We start from the raw sequence: 21,234 nt of genomic DNA, 5'->3' as shown, positions 1-21,234 counted from the left end.
CTTGTTCGATTTACATCCTCAGCTCTGGCATGTTTATTTTTCTCTAAACATAATTGTAATGTTCTAATTTTGAGCCAACCTCCTTACATATGCTGTCAATACACGATATTAATAATAATTCTACTTCAAGAGATACGGGGAGAGAATTTCATTGAAGCCAAACCAAGCATACTAGCCTGGTAGGGCAGCCCTCACAAAGCAATGAAGCCGTCTGGAATAGGGTGCTTCTCAGCTCAATTCTGGAGCCCTGTCAAACAATGGGACATACACAAAGCATGACGGGGGTCCATTCCTTCAAGGGTTCACAGAGATAACTTGTGACACATTAGCATGTACGCAATGGGCCTCTGTAATGCCAGAGCTATGGAAAGTGAGACTTCTCTTCAATGAATGCTAGGGGCATAGGAAAGGAACCATCAATCATTGTCTACCGTGTCCTCAGGAGATCATTGTTAATTTTGGATTATGATTAAGGCAGAAGGACAATGTAGGTCTGATAAGCCCCAAGTCCAGCCTCTGGTTTCAAATCAAGTTTCAAGCTTGCATCAACATGGCCTCCCCATACACTTGAGTAGATTACAATGTTCTCCACTCAGCGCTTGTCCCCTATTATTGCTTCCTCACAATGACTTCTTTCTTACCCCTTTAATCAGCGTGTATTCTCTCTCTTCAAGTTTCAGTGCCTGGTTTCTGTTTTTAAATTCTCTTCTGGGTATCTCTAACTTGAGTATCGTAGCCTAGGACAATCCTCAGACTATAACCATGAGGCCATCTTGGGTGACATGTTCACTGTGATGTCATAAACTCCCTCAAACTTCTAAGTTGTCCCAGCATCTTCTATGCACATGACTACTCTCCCTTTCCAGCTTGAATAGTTTTCCATTTCCTGGATTTCTTGTGGGTTTCTAACTTTATCCTTGAACTTTTAAATGTCTACTACATTCTCTCTAGACATGGTTTCTTTACTTTAAGTTTATCCTGGGTTTTATCTGTTACATTTTGTGAATATGGCCGAATGTGTAGACTTTCCCCAGTGAAAGTCCTGGAGTCCATCCAAAGTTGAAGTTGCCCACTCAAGCCTCTGATGTGCAATGATCGTGTCATCTCATGCAGTCCGCCAATTCTACCTATGGAGGTCACATCACTTCCTTCAGTCTGTATTTAGGGAAGTGTACCAGATGTGTCATAGATTGCAATATTTTCATGTTTTTTTCCTATTGCCTATCTCTAACGTATGCTCACAAAATCGACTTCTTTGTGATCTCTGTACACACCATACCATGAAATCTATCTTTCCCAACGTTACTAATCTGATCAGCACCAGTGATGCGAATCCATGAATCCCAGGCCACCCAATAGGAATGTGGGCACTTACACTCCTGAACACATGGCTGGCCCTGAATTTTACTTGTGGACCAATATTTTTCCTGAACTGGGAAGAAGATGGCCTGCTGTGATTATTCGTGAATGTAATTACTCATAACATCATAGACGGTAACATTTTCCCTTGGTTCATCTGTTTAGCACGGAACACATTCTCTTCATAGTATTCCCCATAATCTATTTGCAATGGTCCACTTTCTGTAGCATCATTAAGCATTTGGAGGAGATTCACAGTCCTTGGAAGTTCATCTTCTCTAATCTCTTTCAGCCTCAAATCCTTTATGCCCCAAATCAGCACGCCTTTTTGGATTTTTTCATTCCCTCTGGGAATCACCAATCCAAAGTGAAGACTGACATCCAAAGCTAGAATGCGCAGTTTGGCACCAGTGAAATTCTCTCCCATCTCTGGCCATAGAAGATTATTGACTATGTGTTTTGACAGCATATGTGAGGAAGTTGGCTGAAAATTAGAACATTACACTTATATTTAATGAAAAATAAACATGCCAGAGCTTAGGGTGTAAATCAAACAACTTACAAACCCTACAGAAATAAAGTAAAGCCGTATCTAGACGTAATCTACTAGGAGGACCATGGATCCAGGGTCAAGTTCCAGCCTTCCCAAATTTAGAAAAGAGACATAAAAATATCTTACCTGGAGACAGGAATTCATCAGATTTCTCTAATTTGTCTCAGAAACATTATGTCCATAAGGTGGTTGCCTGGACAACCTAGAATTTGGACTTTCTGATCTCAGAATGTCAAACCAACCAAGATGACCTCGTGTTCTCAGTGCTCAGTTGGACCTAGGCTAGGATAGCAAAGATTCCTTCAAGTGAACGATGGAAATTCGAAGGCAATGCCCAACAATCATGAAAACACTCACACATCAGCCTAGAGAACATATGGTGATTAAAGAATCACAAAACTCATAACTTGGAAGGAAGGAGAATGGACTGATAAGCGTATCTATGGGAGATAGCTGAGAAAGACAATGACGATTGATGTGGATTAAGGCTGCCCCAGCTCGAAAAGCCCAAGGTTACCTGGCCTACATGTCAAAGCATATGATCCGGTGAATTTTTTTTGGTATGAATTAGAGGTGCCCCAGTGAGAGAAGCCCAGGCGATGCTCACCTACATGCCTATCTATAAGGCCAAATTACTATCTAATGTTATACGACCACACAATAACCAGACTCCATTCTGTACTGAAGTCATTTAATGGCTTTTTACATCATCTTTTCTTTTTCCAGTAAAAATGTCACGTACCCATGCCTTATAAAATTTGCCCTTACCCTCAACTCAGGGCAGCGGCAGGACATCTGACTGCCCATGGCTCCTTTCCCCATGCAGCAGCAGCAGCTATTCACTGCCCGTGCGTCCAGTTCCCATGCCTGCAGCTCTTCACTACCCATAGGTCCTGTCCCCAGGAAGCAACTCTTTACTCCCCATGGGTCCTGTCCCTATGTTATCCTGTACCATTCTCTAAATAAAAGAGCACCTCTGCCAGGCCTTGAGAGACCAAGAAATCTTTCTTCCGACTCATCAGCTCGCTGACCCACCATCATATATTGTGGCCCCCCTACCGGGAATTTGCTTCATCGGTTTCTGAGCTCAACTTCTGGTAAGTGCCCTTTTCTTCCTTGTGCCTCTCTCTGTTTCGAGGATGGATCTAAATTCACTTCTCCATCAGGAACTGTCTTGGATAGGTGTAAGAATCCACGTTTGCTGCCCATGGCTACTCTATGGGGCAAATCATGGCATTCAGCTTGAAGAGAATCAGTACCTTAAGCCTAAAGGCGATGTAGAGTGAATTACTCCATTCCTTCCTGACCCTATCTCTAATAAACAAATTTTAGGTGGGCACGGGTCGGCCACTTAAGTCATTAGGATGGTCAGCAATCTGCAAGACTCCCCTGTAAGGTTCCTTTTCCTAAGGTTGGATTAGGATACCTCCCATGGCACCTGACCATGCTCTGAACTGTGTGAATGTCCCAATTGGGACTCCAGTTCAAAGAAAGTACCAAAGTCTAACCTTTGGTTGCATATGGGAAGCCCTTCTCGGAGAATGCCTCCAACACGCAATTGGGTAGAATGTCCCCCAGAGCGGCAGAAAATGCCTCACTAATTTTCTCCATCCTGTTCTCTCTTGAACTTCTCCCTTTGTCTTGGGGACCATTCATCAGGCAACTATTACTGCCAGGTAGAATAGGAAGGATGTTCACCAGGCACCTGTAACTTCCAGGCATACCAGGGAAGATATGCAATGGATGCAATGCTGGGGGACACCCCAATCACCCCTTGTTATAGGAACCCCACAGTAGGAATGACAGGTAGGATGCTGCCCCAGGTTCAGGGGGGATTTTCAAGGTAATGGACCTGTCTCTTTCATCTTTCTTAGAGTTGCAATGGCGATTTTCGTCTCCTTTTGAGCTTTGCAACAGGGAAGCAAAGAAATCTGTCAACAGTCATGGCCTCCACCCCTGGGAGCCCAAACTTGGCATTTCTGGGCCTGATCACCCCGGAAAGCCCCAGTAGGGTGCCCTCTCTTGGGGGTTGACTCATTGAGTGTTTTAGTCACCTACTGAGTTGGCTATGAGGGTAGCAGACCTGGGATTTATTCTGTGAACTGTCATGCTACAGTAGTGTGCCCCAGCACGGGAACTGTTGAGTGAGTCTTCTCTTGATAACCCTCTTTAAGCGGCCATGAGGGTGAGGTCTGATGTCTTCATTTCCTTTCTTTGTTTTGCTCATCATGTCCTCTGTTGTCACCACGTCTTGGTTAAGTTCAGGCTGGACTTGACCAGAACCTGGAACTTCTGTAAAATCGGAAGACTTGAAAACCTTTTGCAAGGAACTTCATTCTCAACCCGGGTTGAACTGGGAGCCCCGGCCTCCAGCCAGTTCAAGCCCTTTGTATGCATTCGACCCTTCTCCACTTCACTGTCAGTCGGACACTGGCTTTACTGCCGTGGGGAATGAGATAAGCATCCCTTAAGACTCATCACTCAGGGTCATTCTAACTAATTAGGAACACTTTCAATTGTATGGGTTATGCCCCAGAAACTCCAGCTGGTAGAAAATGTGTGATGTTTCTCTCTGCCTTTCTGGTGCAGTTGGACAGGTAGATCAACCTAGAATGTCCTTCAAGTTACAGTCCAGTTTCTGAGAAATCAAGAGCAACTGTCCTTACAAAATCCTTGCAAGACTGGAAATACAGTTCTAGAGGCAGTTCAGATTCCACCTTGTTCCTTTACCATGACAAGGATTATCTTCCCCCCCTCCAGGAACTACTATCTAGTATATCACTCTTTCTTAAGACTGAAAAAAAAAAGGAGGGGAAAGGATAAATGGCCATAAGTGTGCCCTTGCAAAAAGTCTAGCATCTTGAGGGTCTGCTCCATAAGTATTAGTAAAAAGGCTCAAAACAAAGTTTTGATTTGTAACTGGTGAGCTTTATATTATTGTACCTGATTCATGGCAGTAGTTTTTAAAACAATACTTGTACAGTCTCTGTGTATACGTGTCTATGTGTACATTATACGTGTGATATTTTAACCCCTGGATGGTCTGGCCAAAATTAAGATCTCTGTTTAGTTGGCTTAAAGTAGTGCTTTCTTAAATTCTAAATGTAGTCAAAATTAACAGAGTGACTTTCAAAGTTAACCTGATGTGAATTAACCTTTGGTAAATGAAAGCTTCTTTAAGTTTGTTGGTTTCATTGAAAATTGTCTTCTTGTCAGAGTTGTCAGTATTTGCATACGATGCAGGCATTCAGACTCGGTTTACTAGTCATATAAGTTCACGTTGTCTGTTAAATTTGTCAGCAAAATAATAGCTTTAAATGATGACCAGTTTTGTCTAATGCCTCATGAGGTTTCCGTAGTAATCTGAATATAATTGTTGGAAACAAATGGTTTAAATACATAAAACTCATAAAAGTGAGTACAATAACTTTTATGGTCTGTATACTTGGGGAAAAAAAACAGCTTCGAAATCCTTTTTGGTAACAATCTTGAGTTTTGCCAAGTTAAGTTAAATGATAAAAAGATGAATATGCGGGTCACTTTTGGATAGAATGGAACACTCACACATTATTGTTAAACATATCTATGTTATCTACTTTTGGCTTCTTATTGAAGAGGCTAAAAGCGTTTGGGTGTATCAAAAAGCATGCCTTGTGTTTTATTGTGAAGTGGCATGTTTCTTAAGTTGTGAAGTGTTTAGAATACTGATATAAAAGACATTTCATAATCGTTTACCTTTTTAGTGTTTACTAGGTCCGTTAAGCGTTAAAGGTTCTAACTAACCTATGGAATTAAAGCTACTGGAAATTACTAAGCAAAAGAGCTCTGTATTCAAGGAAGTTAAAATGTATGTTTTCAGTAAAAAAGGTATAAAGAATGGAAATATTTTTGTTTGAGGGGTTAAGACAGATAAAATGCTCCTGATGTACTAGAAAGGAAAAAAGAAAGACTTTGGGACAAGTACTGAAAATGAAAAAGAAAGATGTAGAAGGTTTGTGAAAGAGGAATTCTGAAATGAGTTTTATGCCTGCTCAAGTAGACTAAAGTAAGTTCAATTAAGTGAATGAGTTTGAATGTGAAACATAAGTAGGTGCAAAAATTCAAATTTGGTTTTCTCTAAAAGGATACATTTTCTTGAACTTTTGATCTGCTCTTGGTAAAGAGGATGTAAGAGCTGTTCCTTTGAGTACGTCTACCTAAGAGACAAATCTGTTTTGTGAAAATAATGGCTGAGGTTACTCTTAATATTTTTGACTCTTTCTGTTATCACTTTGAATGGATACCTGAGCATTGTTTCACAGTGAGTGTTGTTTGCTATTTGAGCAACATTTTAAAAACTTTTGATATTTTGTGACAAGCTTCTCCTCAAAAATATTCAAATACTGAATGAAGGCGTTCTTTAGACCTGGTAGACAGAAGAATGATTACTCTGAGGATTTTCAGAGGGTCCCTGAGACTTCTCAAAAAATTTGCTCTCTCTTCCTACAAGGAGAAAAATGCTAAAGTAATTTGGCTTATTTGGTCTATTAAATTAAATGGGAAACATTGTGAAATAAGTGACAATAGACTTTTTTACCTGGTATTTGATGGGTAAATGTTATTAATATAGACGTCTCAAAATTAGATAGCATTCGTAAAATTCTGGTCTGCCCTGGTTATCAGTGATAAGTTCACTTATTATCTGGCACTATTATATGTCACAGAAGTAGTCAAGTTTCTTTGCCAATTGCCCTTTTGAGTTCTTTGTCCATTTGCAGATAGTTGTTGTTTTACTCTGATGCTTTTTCCTTTTGCAAATATGTTTCAGCTTCCGAGAAATTCCTGGAAAGGGTTCTGACACAAAGAGTCTAAACGACAGGTTTCTGATAAACCTTCAGATTGTAAAACTGAACGGAGTAAGAAATGACAGAATTCTAACAGAAACTATGCTCATCGATCTGCTAACAGAAGATTCAGCTCAAGAATTGATTATACAGGACTGTGTGCACTGATTAGGACGATTACAAATTTTTAGGACTTCCGTTTGAAATATTGTTGAGTTTTGATGTGTTGTTTTGTTTTCTCATAATGAAGGAAATCTTTTTCTCTTTTCTCTTATGCTAACTATAACTTACAGCCATTTGGTGAAATTATACCGTTATGAGCAAAACTGAAACATTTATCTTTTTCTGCCTACCTTATCCCTCGAGAATTTGGAAACCCTTTGTGACTGAGTATGGTCATTTCGTGGCAATATTTGCATAAGTTCCATAAGAATCTGTTCTCTTTATAACAAGACACATTGGTTATATTACCAAGGCTTTGACTGCAATGTCATATTTGTAACATACAGGCTCAGATATGACAAGACAGCATTTCAGGAACAAAGATTGGACTTTCTGGAATACAGCCACTTGGAAACATGGGCCTGGTACCTTGTTTACAGAGATTCTGGCAATCTTGCCCGGTCACTAAGGAATCTTGCTTATCTGGCAGGTGCAGGGAACCTCCAAATATTTTGGGTGACCTCAAAGAGAACTCAACTCAAATCTGTAGGTACTGCAGGCCAAATCTGATGGCAAGTCCTTGGCTTGGCTTTTCTGGCCTCTAGAGGCCTTCACAGTTAAATCCGAGATTCCTCAGAAAAAATTCCAGCAAAGCAGATTTTTAAAAACCTGTATAAGCAATTCCGATTCTTTCTGCTCTTATGTAAATAATTGGAGCAAGTTGTATTGAAACTACACTTTATTTGCAAACGTGTTAATCATAATTTGGCTATCTTTTGTAAAAATGAGGATGATTTAAGAGAGCAAAAATTACGCTTCTGTAGAAGCTACAGTAGCCATTCATGGATACTAGATTCTAGCTCTTTTCTTCTGCAAGATTCATCTATTACTAATCGTAATGTCTCCTTGTGGCCATCTATCTGACACCTCGGAGTTCCCTGGCCACAATCAAACATTTTCCTTCAATACTACTGTCCAAATACTAACTAGATTTGCCTTGTCACAGGTGTATCAAACAAAACAAGTTCCAACAGTAAAGTCCCCAACTTATCGATACACACAGGATGGACCATATCAAATTTGTGACGAATATATTTGGTTCACTCCTACTAGTGGGCAACTCAGTAAAAGGCCGCTCTCTGTTGGGAAGAAACCAACCACACCTGTGATACATGGCCTAATAGCAGCTGACCTTGGGAAAAAATCCCTTTTATATGTGTTCTTATGTCATAGCCTTAAAAAAAAATGCAGGTTAGTTTGGGACTGACTGGGATAGACAGCCCAGAATGCATTGGTTAGCCGCTAACGGTGCTCAGTGGATATGTGGCTCCAATTTATTACCTTGGCTGCCACCTGGATGGATTGGATGATGCACCCTAGGCTTTGTCTGGATGCAAGGTAGAACTACATTTACTATATCTCCTCCTGCTAAGCTACCCAACGTGCAACAGCACTGGACCCGCTCTGTCTTCCACTGGTATGACCATCTTTCCGCAATTTTCCTTCCCCAATTAGGAATCGAAAATATCATCTTGCACACGGAAGTCCTAAACAAATTTACTATGAAGGCATTAAATGATACACAACATAGCATTTCGCTGCTCAATTTAGAAGTATCCCAAGTGTGTAAGGCAGTCCTCCAAATCCAAATGGCACTGGATGTCTTGACAGCAGCACAAGGGGGCACCAGTGTCATTATAAAAACAATGTTGTGTCTATATTCCTGACTACCATCAAAATATTTCTGGCTTCCTATCCCAGCCACCAAATTAAATCCATGTCTGACCAACCCTAACTGTAAACGACTGGTTGAACTCCTAGTCAGAACCAGGTTTCTGCAGTACTTCAAAATCTTATTCATTGGGTTAAACATACTGCTTGTATTTCTTATTATAATTTGTTGTCTCTTTCGTTGTTTGTCTTTAGCATGTCAAAAATGTTTCACCTCCTGGACCACCTCTCGTCAAAGGATTCTCTCGTCTCCAGAGGCTCTGTACAACTTGTCACCCTTGAACTCCACCGGTGAAGATTTCTGGTCCACTGAACTTCCTACCTGTACCTATGGCCCCATTTTGGGGCAGCTCTACGACCTTGTACAGCCAGAAGTAGTTACAGAAGACTGACCATCATTCATATCCCCAAAGATTTCCGGTCATAATGGGTTCAGGGGTGGTTTATGATGTGGATTAATGCTGCCCAAGCTAGAGAAGCCCAAGGTGACCTGGCCTACATGCCAAACTACATGAGCTGGTGGATATTTTTCTAATATGAATTGGGGCTGCCCCAGGGAGAGTAATCTCACATTGATCTGTGAAGGCCTCTAGATGCCAGAAAAGCCAAGCCAAGGACTTGCCATCAGATTTGGCCTGCAGTACCTACAGATGTGAGTTGAGTTCTCTTTGAGGTCCACCAAAATATTCGGAGGTTCCTTGCACCTGGCAGATAAGCAAGCTTCCTTAGCGACCGGGCAAGATTGCCAGAATCTCTGTAAACAAGGTACCAGGCCCATGTTTCCTAGGGACTGTATTCCAGAAAGTCCAATCTTTGTTCCTGAAATGCTGTCTTGTCATATCTGAGCCTGTATGTTTCAAATATGACATTCCAGTCAAAGCCTTGGTAGTATAACCAATGTGGCCTGTTATAAGGTGAACAGATTCTTATGGAACTTATGCAAATATTGCCACTAAATAACCATACTCAGTGACAAAGGGTTTCCAAATTCCTTAGGGATAAGGTAGGGAGAAAAAGATAAATGTTTCAGTTTTGCTCATGAAGGTATAATTTCACCAAAAGGCTGTAGGTCATTGTTAGCATAAGGGAAAAGAGAAAAAGCTTTCCTTCATTATGAGAAAACAAAACAACACATCAAAACTCAACAATATTTCAAACAGAAGTTCTAAAAAATTACAACCATCCTCATCAGTTCACACAGTCCTGTATAATGAATTCTTGAGCTGAGTTTTCTGTTAGGAGATCGATGAGCTTAGTTTCTGTTAGAATTCTGTAATTTCTTACTCCGTTCAGTTTTACAATCTGAAAGTTTATCAGAAACCTGTCATTTAGAAACTTTGTGTCAGAACCCTTTCCTGGAATTTCTGGGAAGATGAAGCATATTTACAAAAGAAAAAAGCATCAGAGTAAAACAACAACTACCTGGAAATGGACAAAGGACTCAAAAGTGCAATTGACAAAGAAACTTGGCTACTTCAGTGACATATAACACTTGCTGATAATAATTGGACTTATGACTGTTAACCAGGAAAGATCACACTCTTAGGAATGTTATATAATTTTAAGACACCTATATTAATAACATTTACCCATCTTATACCACCTAAGGAAGTCTATCATCACTTATTTCACAATGTTTCCCATGTAATTTAATAGACCAAGTAAGCCTAATTAGTTTAATATCTTCCTTCTTATAGGAAGAGAGAGCAAATGTCTTCGAGAAGTCTCAGGGGCCCTCTAAAAATCCTCAGAGTAATTTTTCTTCTGCCTACCAGGTCAAAAGAAAGCCTTCATTCAGCATTTGAATATTTTTGAGGGAGAAGCTTGTCAAAACATATGAAAAGCTTTTCAAATGCTTGTTCAAATAGAAAGCAACACTCGCTGTGAAGCAATGCTCGGGTATCTATTCAAAGTGATAACAGAGTCAAAAATCTTAAGAGTGACCTCAGTCATTATTTTCACAAAACAGATTTGTCTCTTACGTAGACTTACTCAAAGGAACAGCTTTTAAGACCTCTTTACCAAGAGCAGATCAAAAGTTCAAGAAAATGTATCCTTTTAGAGAAAACCAAACTTGAATTTCTGCACCTACTTATTTTGAACTTTCAAACTCATGCACTTAATTGAACTTACTTTAGTCTACTTGACCAGGCATAAAACTCCTTTCAGAATTTCTCCTTCACAAACCTTCTACAACTTTCTTTTTTGTTTTCAGAATTTGACCCAACGTCTTTGTTTTTTCCTTTCTAGTACATCACGGCAAATTTATCTTTCTTAACCCATCAAACAAAAATATTTCCATTCTTTATACCTTTTTTACTGAAAACATCCATTTTAAACTCCTTGAATACAAAGCTCTTTTCCTTAGTAGTTTCCAGTAGGTTTAATTCCATAAGGTAATTAGAACTTTAACCCTTAACAGACCTAGTAAACACTAAAAAGGTAAACAATTATGGATTGTCTTTTATATCAGCATTCTAAACACTTCCTAAGTTTAGAAACACGCCGCTTTACAACTAAACACACGGCATGCTTTTTAATACACCCACACGCTTTTAGCCTCTTCAATAAGAAGCCAAAAGTAGATAACTTAGATATGTTTATTAATAATGATTCAGTGTTTCATCCTATCCAAAAATGATCCAGATATTCAGATATTTATTATTTAACTTTACTTGGCAAAATTCAAGATTGTTACCAAAAGAATTTAAAGCTGTTTTTTTCCCCCAAGTATAGAGACCATAAATGTTATTGTATTCACTTTTATGAGTTTTATGTATTTAAACCATTTGTTTCCAACAATTATGTTCAGATTACCTACGGAAACCTCATGAGGCATTAGACAAAACTGGTCATCATTTAAATATATTATTTTGCTGACAAATTTAACAGACAACGTGAACTTATATCACTAGTAAACCGAGGCTGAATGCCTGCATCCTATGCAAATACTGACAACTCTGACAACAAGACTATTTTCAATCAAACCAACAAACTTAAAGAAACTTTCATTTACCAAAGGTTAATTCACATGATGTTAACTTTGAAAGGCACTGAGTTAATTTCTACTACATTTAGAATTTATGAAAGCACTTACTTTAAGCCAACTAAACATATCTTAATTTTGGCCATACCATCCAGGGGTAAAAATATCACATGTATAACGTACACATAGACACACATACACAGAGACTGTACAACTATTGTTTTAAAAGCTACTGCCGTGAATCAGGTACAATAATATAAAGCTCACCAGTTATGAATCTAAACTTTGTTTTGAGCCTTTTTACTAATGCTTATGGAGAAGACTCTCTAGATGCTATACTTTTTGCAATGACACACTTATGGCCATTTATCCTTTCCCCTCCTTTCTTTTTTTTTTTTTTTTTTGAGTCTTAAGACTGAGTGATTGGCTAGATAGTAGTTCCTGGAGAGGGGGGATGATAATCCTTTTCATGATAAAGGAACTAGGTCGAAACTGAGCTGCCTCTAGAACTGTCTTTCCAGTCTTGCAAGGACTTTCTAAGGACGGTTGCTCTTGATTTCTCAGAAACTGGACTGTAACTTGAAGGACGTTCTAGGTTGATCTACCTGTCCAACTGCACCATAAAGGCACAGAGAAACCTCACAAACTTTCTCCCAGCTGCAGTTTCTGTGCCATAATCCAGACAATTGAAAGTGTTTCTAATTAGTTGGAATGACCCTGAGTGGTGAGTCTCTGGGGATGCTTATGGCATTCCCCATGGCAGTAAAGCCATGACAGTGGAGTGCGACTGACAGTGGAGTGGAGAAGGGTGGAGTGCCTACAAAGGCCTGGAACTGACTGGGGGCCGTGGCTCCAAGTACCCGGGTTGAGAGTTTAGTCCCTTGAAAAATGTTTTCAAGTTTTTCGATTTCACAGAAGGTGCAGGTTCTGATCAGGTCCAGCCTGATCTTAACCTCGACTTGGTGACAACAGAGGAGATGATGACCAAAACAAAGAAAGGAATAGAAGACACCAGACCTCACCCTCATGGCCGCTCAGAGGGTTCTCAAGATAAGAGTCACACAACAGTTCCCGTGCTGTGGCACACTACCATAGCACGACTGTTCACAGGAAAAAATCACAGATTTCCTACCCTCATAGCCAACTCAGTAGGTGACTAAAATACTCAATGAGTCAACCGCCAACAGAGGGTACCCTACTTGGGGTCGCCAGGGTGATCAGGCCCAGAAAGCCAAAGTTGGGGCTCCCAGTGTTGGAGGACTTGACTTTTGAAAGATTTCTTTGTTTCCCGGTTGCAAAGCTCAAAAGGAGACGAAAATGGCCATTGTATCTCTAACAAAGATGAAAGAGACACGTCCATTACCTTGAAAATGCCCCCTGAACCTACGGCAGCATCCCACCTGTTGTTCCTACTGTGGGGTTCCTATAGCAAGGGCTGGCGGGGGTGTCTGCCAGCATTGCGTCCCTTGTATACCTTCCCTCGGATGCCTGGCAGTAACAGGTGCCTGGTGAACATCTTTCCTATTCTGCCTGGCAGTAATAGGTGCCTGGTGAATGGTCCCTGAGACAAAAGGAGAAGTTTAAGAGAGAACATAATGGAGAAAAAGTGTGAGGAATTTTCCGCCGCTCTGAGGGACATTCTACCCAATTGCATGTTGGAGTCATTCTCTGAAGAAGGGTTTCCCTTACTCAAGAAAAGGTTAGACTTTGGTAGTTTCCTTGAACTCGATTCCCGATTGGGACATTTGCACAGTTCAGAGCCTGGTCAGGTGCCATGGGAGGTATCCCAATCCAGCCTTAGGAGAAGAAACCTTCCACCGGAGTCTTGCAGATTGCCAACCATCCTAATGACTTAAGTGGCCTATGCATGCCCAGGTAATATTTATATATTAGAGATACACTCAGGAAGGAATGGATCAATTCATGCTACATCACCCTGAGGCTAAAGCTACTGATTCTCTTCAAGCTGAATGCCATGATTTGCCCCATAGAGTAGCCATGGGCAACAAACATCGATTCATAGAGCTAACCAAGAAACTTCCTGATGGAGAAGTGAGTTTAGATCCATCCTCGAAAAAGAGAGAGGCACCAGGAAGAAAGGGGCACTTACCAGAAGTCGAGCTCAAAAACTGATGAAGCAAGTTCCCCATACAGGACACAAGATATGATGCAGACTCAGCGAGCTGAAGAGTTGAAAGATTTCTTGGACTCTCAACGTCTGGTAGTGGTGCTCTTTTATTTAGAGAACTTTACAGGATAACATGGGGACAGGACCCATGGGCAGTAAAGAGTTGCTGCATGGGGACAGGATCTATGGGCAGTGTAGAGCTGCATGCATGGGGACAGAACCCATGGGCAGCGAAGAGCTGCTGCTGCTGCCCTGAGTTGAGGGTAAGGGCTAATTTTATGAGTCATGGGTACATGACATTTTTAATGGAAAAAGAAAATATGATGTAAACGTCATTAAATGATTTCAGTTCAGATGGGTTCTTGTTATTGTGTGGTCATATAACACTAGATACAAAACTGGCCCCATAGATAGGCATGTAGGTGAGCATGACCTGGGCTTCTCTCACTGGGGCACCTCTAATTCATACCAAAAGAAAATCACCGGGTCATATAGTTCTGCATGTACACCACATAACCTTGGGCTTTTCGAGCTGGGGTGGCCTTAATCCACATCAATTGTCATGGTCTTTCTCAGCTGTCTCCCATAGATATGCTTATCAGTCCCTTCTCTTTCATTCAAGTTATTAATTTTGTATTTCTTTAGTCACCATATGTTCTCTAGGCCGACGTGTGAGCGCTTTCGTGATTTTTGGGTATTGTCTTTGAATTTCAATCGTTCACTTAAAGGAATCTTTGCTATCCAGCCTAGGTCCAATGGAGCACTGAGAACACGAGGTCATCTTTGTTGGTTTGACATTCTGAGATCAGAATCTCCAAATTCTAGGTTGCCCTGGCAACCACCATATGGACATAATGTTTCCGAGACAAATTAGACAAATCTGATGAATTCATCCCTACAGGTAAGATATTTTTATGTCTCTTTTCTGAATTTGGGGACGCTCAAAGTGGAACCTGGATCCTTGATCATTTCAGTATACTACGTCTGGATGCTGGTTTACTTTATTTCTGTAGGATTTGTTAGTTGTTCGACTTACATCGTCATCTCTGTCATGTTTATTTTTCGTTAAATATAAGTGTAATGTTCTAATTTTCAGTCAACTTCCTCACATATGGTGTCAAAGCACATAAGCAATACTCTTCTATGGCGAGGGATGGGGGAGAGAATTTCATTGTTGCCAAACTGAGCATTCTAGCTTTGGATACCAGCCTTCCCTTTGGATTGGTGGTTCCCAGAGGGAAAGAAAAGATCCTAAAAGGCGTGCATATTTGCAGCATAAAGCTTTTGATGCTGAAAGAGATTAGAGAGATGAACTTCTAAGGATTGTGAAGCTCCTCAAAATGCTTAATGATGCTACAGAATGGTCGACCATTGCAAATAGATTAAGATGAATACTACAAAGAGAATGTGTTCCGTGCTAAACTCATGAACCAAGGGAAAATGTTACCCTCTATGAGGTCACTAATAATTACCTTCAGGAATGATCGAAAAAGGCCAGCTTCTTCCCAAGTTCAGCGAAAGATTGCTCCAATAGTCCAATTCAGGTCTGGCACTGTGGTGTAGCAAGTAAGTGCCCACGTTCCTCTTGGGCGGCCCGGGCATCACCGCCTAGCATCATGGGTGGGGGTCAGATTAATAGCAATGGGAAATCCAGATTTCATGGTCTGGTCGGCACAGAGATCATAAAGAAGTAGAAATTGTGAGGAGAACTTATCAATACGCACCAGAAAAGGAACCATGAGAATATTACAATCTATGAACGTATCAGGTACACGTCCCCAAATGATGAAGGAAGGAAGACATGTGACCCGACAAGGTGGAATTGTCAGACTGCCAGGTGATCACACGAGTCAGAGGATTGCCTGGGCAAATTGAACTTGGGAGGGACTCCAGGACTTTCTCTGTGGAAAATCCACCCATTTGGCCATATCCACAAAAGGTAAGAGGTAAAACCCAGGATAATCTTAAAGGAAAGAAACCGGTCTCTGGAGGGAAGGTAGTAGACCTTTCAATGTTCGAGGAGAATCTTAGAAACTGATAAGAAATGCAGAACAAGGAGAACTATCCTACCTGGAAAGATGGAGTCTTCAGACTGGTATGAGATGGCTCTCAAACACTGTGTGCATGGACGTTGTCAGGATAACTTAGAAAAATCCGAGGGTGTTTATGACATCACGGTGAACATGTCACCAAAGATGGCTGCATGTTTCCCGGGTGAGTATTTGCCTAGGCTGTGATAGTGAAGTGAGAGATACCCAGAAACAGCTTTTCCCAACAGGAACCAGGCACAGAAACTTGAAGAGATCAAAGAGACGCTGATTCAAGGGATAAGAAAGAAATCACTGGGAAGAAGCGCTAATAGAGGGACAAGCGCTGAGAGGAGAACATTGTCATCTACTCAAGTAGATGGGGAGGCCGTGCTGATTCAACCTTGAAACTTGATTTGAAATAAGAGGCCGGACTTGGCGCTTATCAGTCCTACGTTGGCCTTCTGCCTTACTCATAATCCAAAGTCAAGAATGATCTCTTGAGGACATTGAAGAGAAGAATCGAAGCCTCCGTCCTGCGCCCCTAGCATGCTTTGAAGAGAAGTCTCCCTTTCCACAGCTCTGGAGTCATGGGGGCCCACTGGGTACATGCTAATGTGTCCCAAGACATCTCTTTGAAGACTTGAAGAAATGCACGCCGATCATTCTTTGAGTATGTCTGCTGGTTTGGAAGGGCACTGGAAGTGTGCTGAAAAGCACCCTTTTCCAGAGGGCTTCGTTCCTGTGTCAAGGCTGCCCCCACAGGCTAGCGTGCTCAGTTGGACTCCAATGAAATTCTCTCCCATTATCTCTTGCCGTAGAAGGAGTACTGACTCTGTGTTTTGACACCATATGGAAGGGGGTTGGCTGAAAATTAGAACACTACCATTATATTTAAAGAAAACTACACATGCCAGAGCTGAGGATGTAAGTCAAACCAATAGAAAACCCTGTGGAAATAAAGTAAGCCAGTATCTAGACCTAATCTGGTGGAGCGCCCAAGGATCAGGGGTTAAGTTCGAAATTTCCCAAATCCAGAAAAGAGACAGAAAAATCTGTTAGCTGGAGAGAGGAGTTCATCAGATTTTGCGAACTTGTCTCAGAAACATACTGTCTGTGAAGGCGGTTGCCAGGACCCCCACGAATCTGGAGTTTCTGATCTCAGAATGTCAAACCAGCCAAGATGACCACGAGTTCTCAGAGCGCAGTGTCAACTCGACCAGGACAGCAAAGATTCCTACACGTGACCTATAAAAATTCCAAGACAACACCCAACAATCACGAAAGGACTCACACTTCGGCCTACAGAACCTAAGGTGATTAAAGAAATGCAAAATTCATAACTTGGAATGAAGGAGAATGCACTGATAAGCATACCAAAGGGAGATACCTCAGAAAGACCATGACGATTGGAGTATGGAAAAGAAAATAAGGTCCTGTCAAGTGGAACGCCAACAGAAATCACAAGTGAATAATCCACAGTGATAGACGTCAGTCTTTAGACAGGTTCTGCCTGAACACTATGCAGTAGTGTTTCCGGGTTCTTTGGATCAACACGCCGCAGAGGAACAGCTGGATTATATGGGACATGGATTCTTAAACTTCTGAGGCAGTTCCACACCGCTTGGCGTAGTGGCTGCACCGTTTTGCACTCCCACCAATGGTGCAGGAGGCTTCCCTTCTCTCAACCTCCTCTATGACACTTGTTGCTTCCGTTCTGGTTCCTTATAGCCATTCTGACCACAGTGAGCTGCTGTGTCCTTGCAGTTTGCACTTGCATTGGCCTGAGACTTAATGATGGTGAATAAGTTTTCATGCCACCATTGGCCCTCTTTCGATCTTCTTGGGAGAAATCTCTGTTTCCATCTTTTGCCCAGGTTTTCATTGGCTTGCCGTTTTTATTCTTGTGGAGACGTGTGAGTTGATTGCATCTTTGGGCTTTTCACCCCTTGTCCGATGTGTGGTTTTTAAACATGCTCTCCCAGTTGTTGTGCTATCTTTGCATTCAGTCGATGGTTTCCTTCACTGGGCAAGGAGCGTCCGTATTTGACGTGGTCCCATTGGTTTCTTGTTTACTTGGTTGCCCTTGCCCAGTAGGACTTGCTTCTTGCAAACAGGCGGCTCAGACAGATGGCAAAGAGCACTCTGCCTAGGTCTTCTGCTACAAGGTTCACGGTTTCAAGTCTGCCATTCAAGGCTTTAATGCATTTCAGGTGGTGTATGTGCCAGGTGTAACATCATGGTGTACTCTCGTTGTGTTCCATGTGGCTGTGCAGGCTTTCCAGCACCGTTTATTGTAGAGACTCTCCTTTCCCCGCTGTCTCCGCTTGGCTCCCTGGTCGAAAATGGGCTGTCCATGTACGTTTGAGTTGGGCTCTGGGTTCTCGATTCTGTTGCATGGGTCTGTGTGCCTGTTTTTGGGCCCAGAGTGTGCCATCTCGGTACCTAGTGCTTCGTCCTATATGTTGAAATCGGAAAGTGTGCCACGTCCTGCTTTTTTCATTTTCCTGAGGATTCCTTTGCCTAGTCAGGGTCTCTTGTTGCTGGCTAGAAACTTTAGGATTCCCTCTTCTGTCTCTGTGGGAAACATTGCTGCAACTCTGACAGGGATTGCATGGAATCCAGAGATTCCTTTCTCTGGTATGGACGTTTCAAGTGTGTTGATGCTTCCACTCCTAGATCCTGGAATCTCCTTCTTTCTCCTTGTGTCTTCTTGAATTTCTTTCCCCCAACGTTTGTTACTTTTCCATTGCCATGGCTTTCACCTGTTTTGCTAAGTTTCTTCCTAGAGATCTCATCCTGCTCACTGGCATGCAGTTTTTCATTTTGTCTTTTCAGCTTCAGTTTTTCTATTCTTTGCAACTTTGAATCGGTTTTCTTTTGGCAGAAGTGCATCGCTGAGCTCACATCCGCTGGCAATGCTCCTGTATTTGCTGTGGAAGTCTGGCCCTGTCTAACGTCCCTTCCCATCTGCCTCTACACTACCTCGGACGCCTGCCCCAGAATGACTGAAGCAGTGGTGAGCAGGCTCACCCGATGGTCCACCCGGCCCACCCCGGGCCACCGACCCAGAAGGTGCGGACCTCACCGCTGCACCACCGGCAGGCCCCTTTCATGTTCCATTGGCAACCTGCAGTTGAGGGCAACGGGACTTGAATATGCTACTTGAGCCCAACTCTGGCACTGTGTAGATGAGGCCAGGTTGTTTTTCGGGTCCACTGTGATGTCAGAGGATTTGTCATAATCGTGTCTATGCTGTCCCGGCAAGCTTCATGGACACACGGTTCCATGGCCCGCTTGGAGCAGCCTCATAACTCACCCTTCCCACTTAGTCCAGGCTTGACCTTCGCTGCCGTCTTTTGGCTTGTGAATTTCTCTGACTTTCAAACGTTCCAGCAGAGTCTGTCTAACGACTGACATCATCTTTCATTGTGGATTATCCAGGTGTGATTTCTGTTCACCTTCCATTTTCTGGGACCTAATTCTCTTTTCCATAGTGTAATCGTCATGGTATTTCTCAGCTATCCCCCTTAGACATGCTTATCAGTCCATTCCCCTTCATTCCAAGTGATTAGTTTTGCATTTCTTGAATCACCATATGTTCTCCAGGCCGAGGTGTGAGTGCTTTTGTGACTCTTGGTGGTTGTCTTTGAATTTGCACCGGTCACTTGAAGGAGTCTTTGCTGTCCTAGCCCAGGTCAAACTAAGCACAGAGAACACGTGGTCATCTGGGTTGGTCTGACATCCTGAGGTCAGAAACTCCAAATTCGAGGTGGTCCTGGCATCCCCCTTCATGGACACAATGTTTCCAAGACAAATTAGATGAATCTGATGAATTCCTCTCTCCAGGAAAGATATTTTCCTGTCTCTTTTCCGGATTTGGGAAGTTTCGAACTTCACCCCTGATCCTGGAATGTTCCCCCAGGTGCCGTCTAGATACGGGCTTACTTTATTTCTATAGGCTGTGCCATTTGTTTGCCTTACATCCTCAGCCCTGGCCTGTTTATTTTTCTTGAAACAGAATTGTAATGTTCTGATTTTCAGCCCACTTCCTTACATGTGGTGTCAAACACAGAATCAATAATCCTTCTACGGCAAGAGGTAGGGCAAGAGAATTTCATTGGGGGCAAACTGAGCACACTAACCTGGGAGGGCAGCCTTCACGAAGGAGCGAAGCCCTGTGGAAAAGGGTGCTTTTCAGCACCCTTGTAGAGCACTTCCAAACAAAGAGACGTACCACAAGCGTGACAGGGCTCCATTCCTTCAAGGCTTCCAAGACATCTCTTGGGACACATTAGCATGAAGCCAGTGGGCCCCCGTGACGCCAGAGCTATGGAAAGTGAGACTGATATGCAAAGAATGCCAGGGGCCTAGGAAAGGAGGCATCGATTCTTCTCTTCAACGTCCTCAAGACATCACTCTTGACTTTGGCTTATGCTTAAGGCAGAAGGACCACATAGGTCTGATAAGGCCCAAGTCCGGCCTCTTGCTTCCAATCAAGTTGCAAGCTTGAATCAGCATGGCCCCCCATAGACTTGAATACATGACAACGTTGTCCTCTCGGTGCTTGTCCCTCTATTCTAGCTTCTTGCCAAGGATTCCTTTCTTACCCCTTGAATCAGCGTCTGTTTTATGTCCTCCAGTTTCTGTGTCCGCTTTCTGTTTTTCAAAGCTGTTTCTGGGTATCCCTCCCTTTAATAGCCTAGCCTAGGTCAATCCTCAGTCTGTAACCGTGCGGCCATCTTGGCGGACATGATCCTCGTGATGTCATAAACAACCTCAAAATTCGAAGTTGTCCTGACATCCTGCGTGCACACAGAGTTTCAGAGCCATCTCAGACCAGTCTGACTCCTCACCTTTTCCAGGTAGGATAGTTTTACTTTTTCTCGATCTTGTCGGTTTCTGACTTTCTCCTCGAACTTTGTAAGGCCTGCTACATTCTCTCTAGACACTGGTTTCTCTCCTGTAAGATTATCCTGGGTTTTACCTGTTACATTTTATGTAGATGGCCAAGTGGGTGGACGTTCCCCAGAGAAAGTCCTGGACTCCCTCCCAAGTTGAAGTTGCCCGGGCAATCCTCTGATGCGCAATGATCGTGTCATCTCCTAGCACTCTGCCAATTCCACCTTGGCAGGTCCCATGTTTTCCTTCCTGCTTCCTTTGGGGAAGTGTACCAGATGCGTTCATGGATTGTAAAAGCCTCACGGTTCTTTTTCTGGTGCGTATTGATAAGGTGACCTCACCATTGCTACTTAGTTTATGATCCCTGTCCGCACTGTACCATGAAATCTATATTTCCTAACACTGCTAATGTGATCTGCACCCGTGATGTGAAACAGTGAGGCCTTGGCCGGCCAAGCGGAACGTGGGCACTTACCTGCTCCGCCACAGGGCCGGCCCTGAAGTGGACTTTTGGACCAACCTTTTGCCTGAGCTTGGGAAAACGTGCGCCTGTTTGGATTATT

This window comes from Equus asinus, chromosome 26, assembly GCF_041296235.1.
Source record: "Equus asinus isolate D_3611 breed Donkey chromosome 26, EquAss-T2T_v2, whole genome shotgun sequence".
Lineage (NCBI taxonomy): Eukaryota > Metazoa > Chordata > Mammalia > Perissodactyla > Equidae > Equus > Equus asinus.
This window is presented reverse-complemented; position numbering follows the sequence as displayed.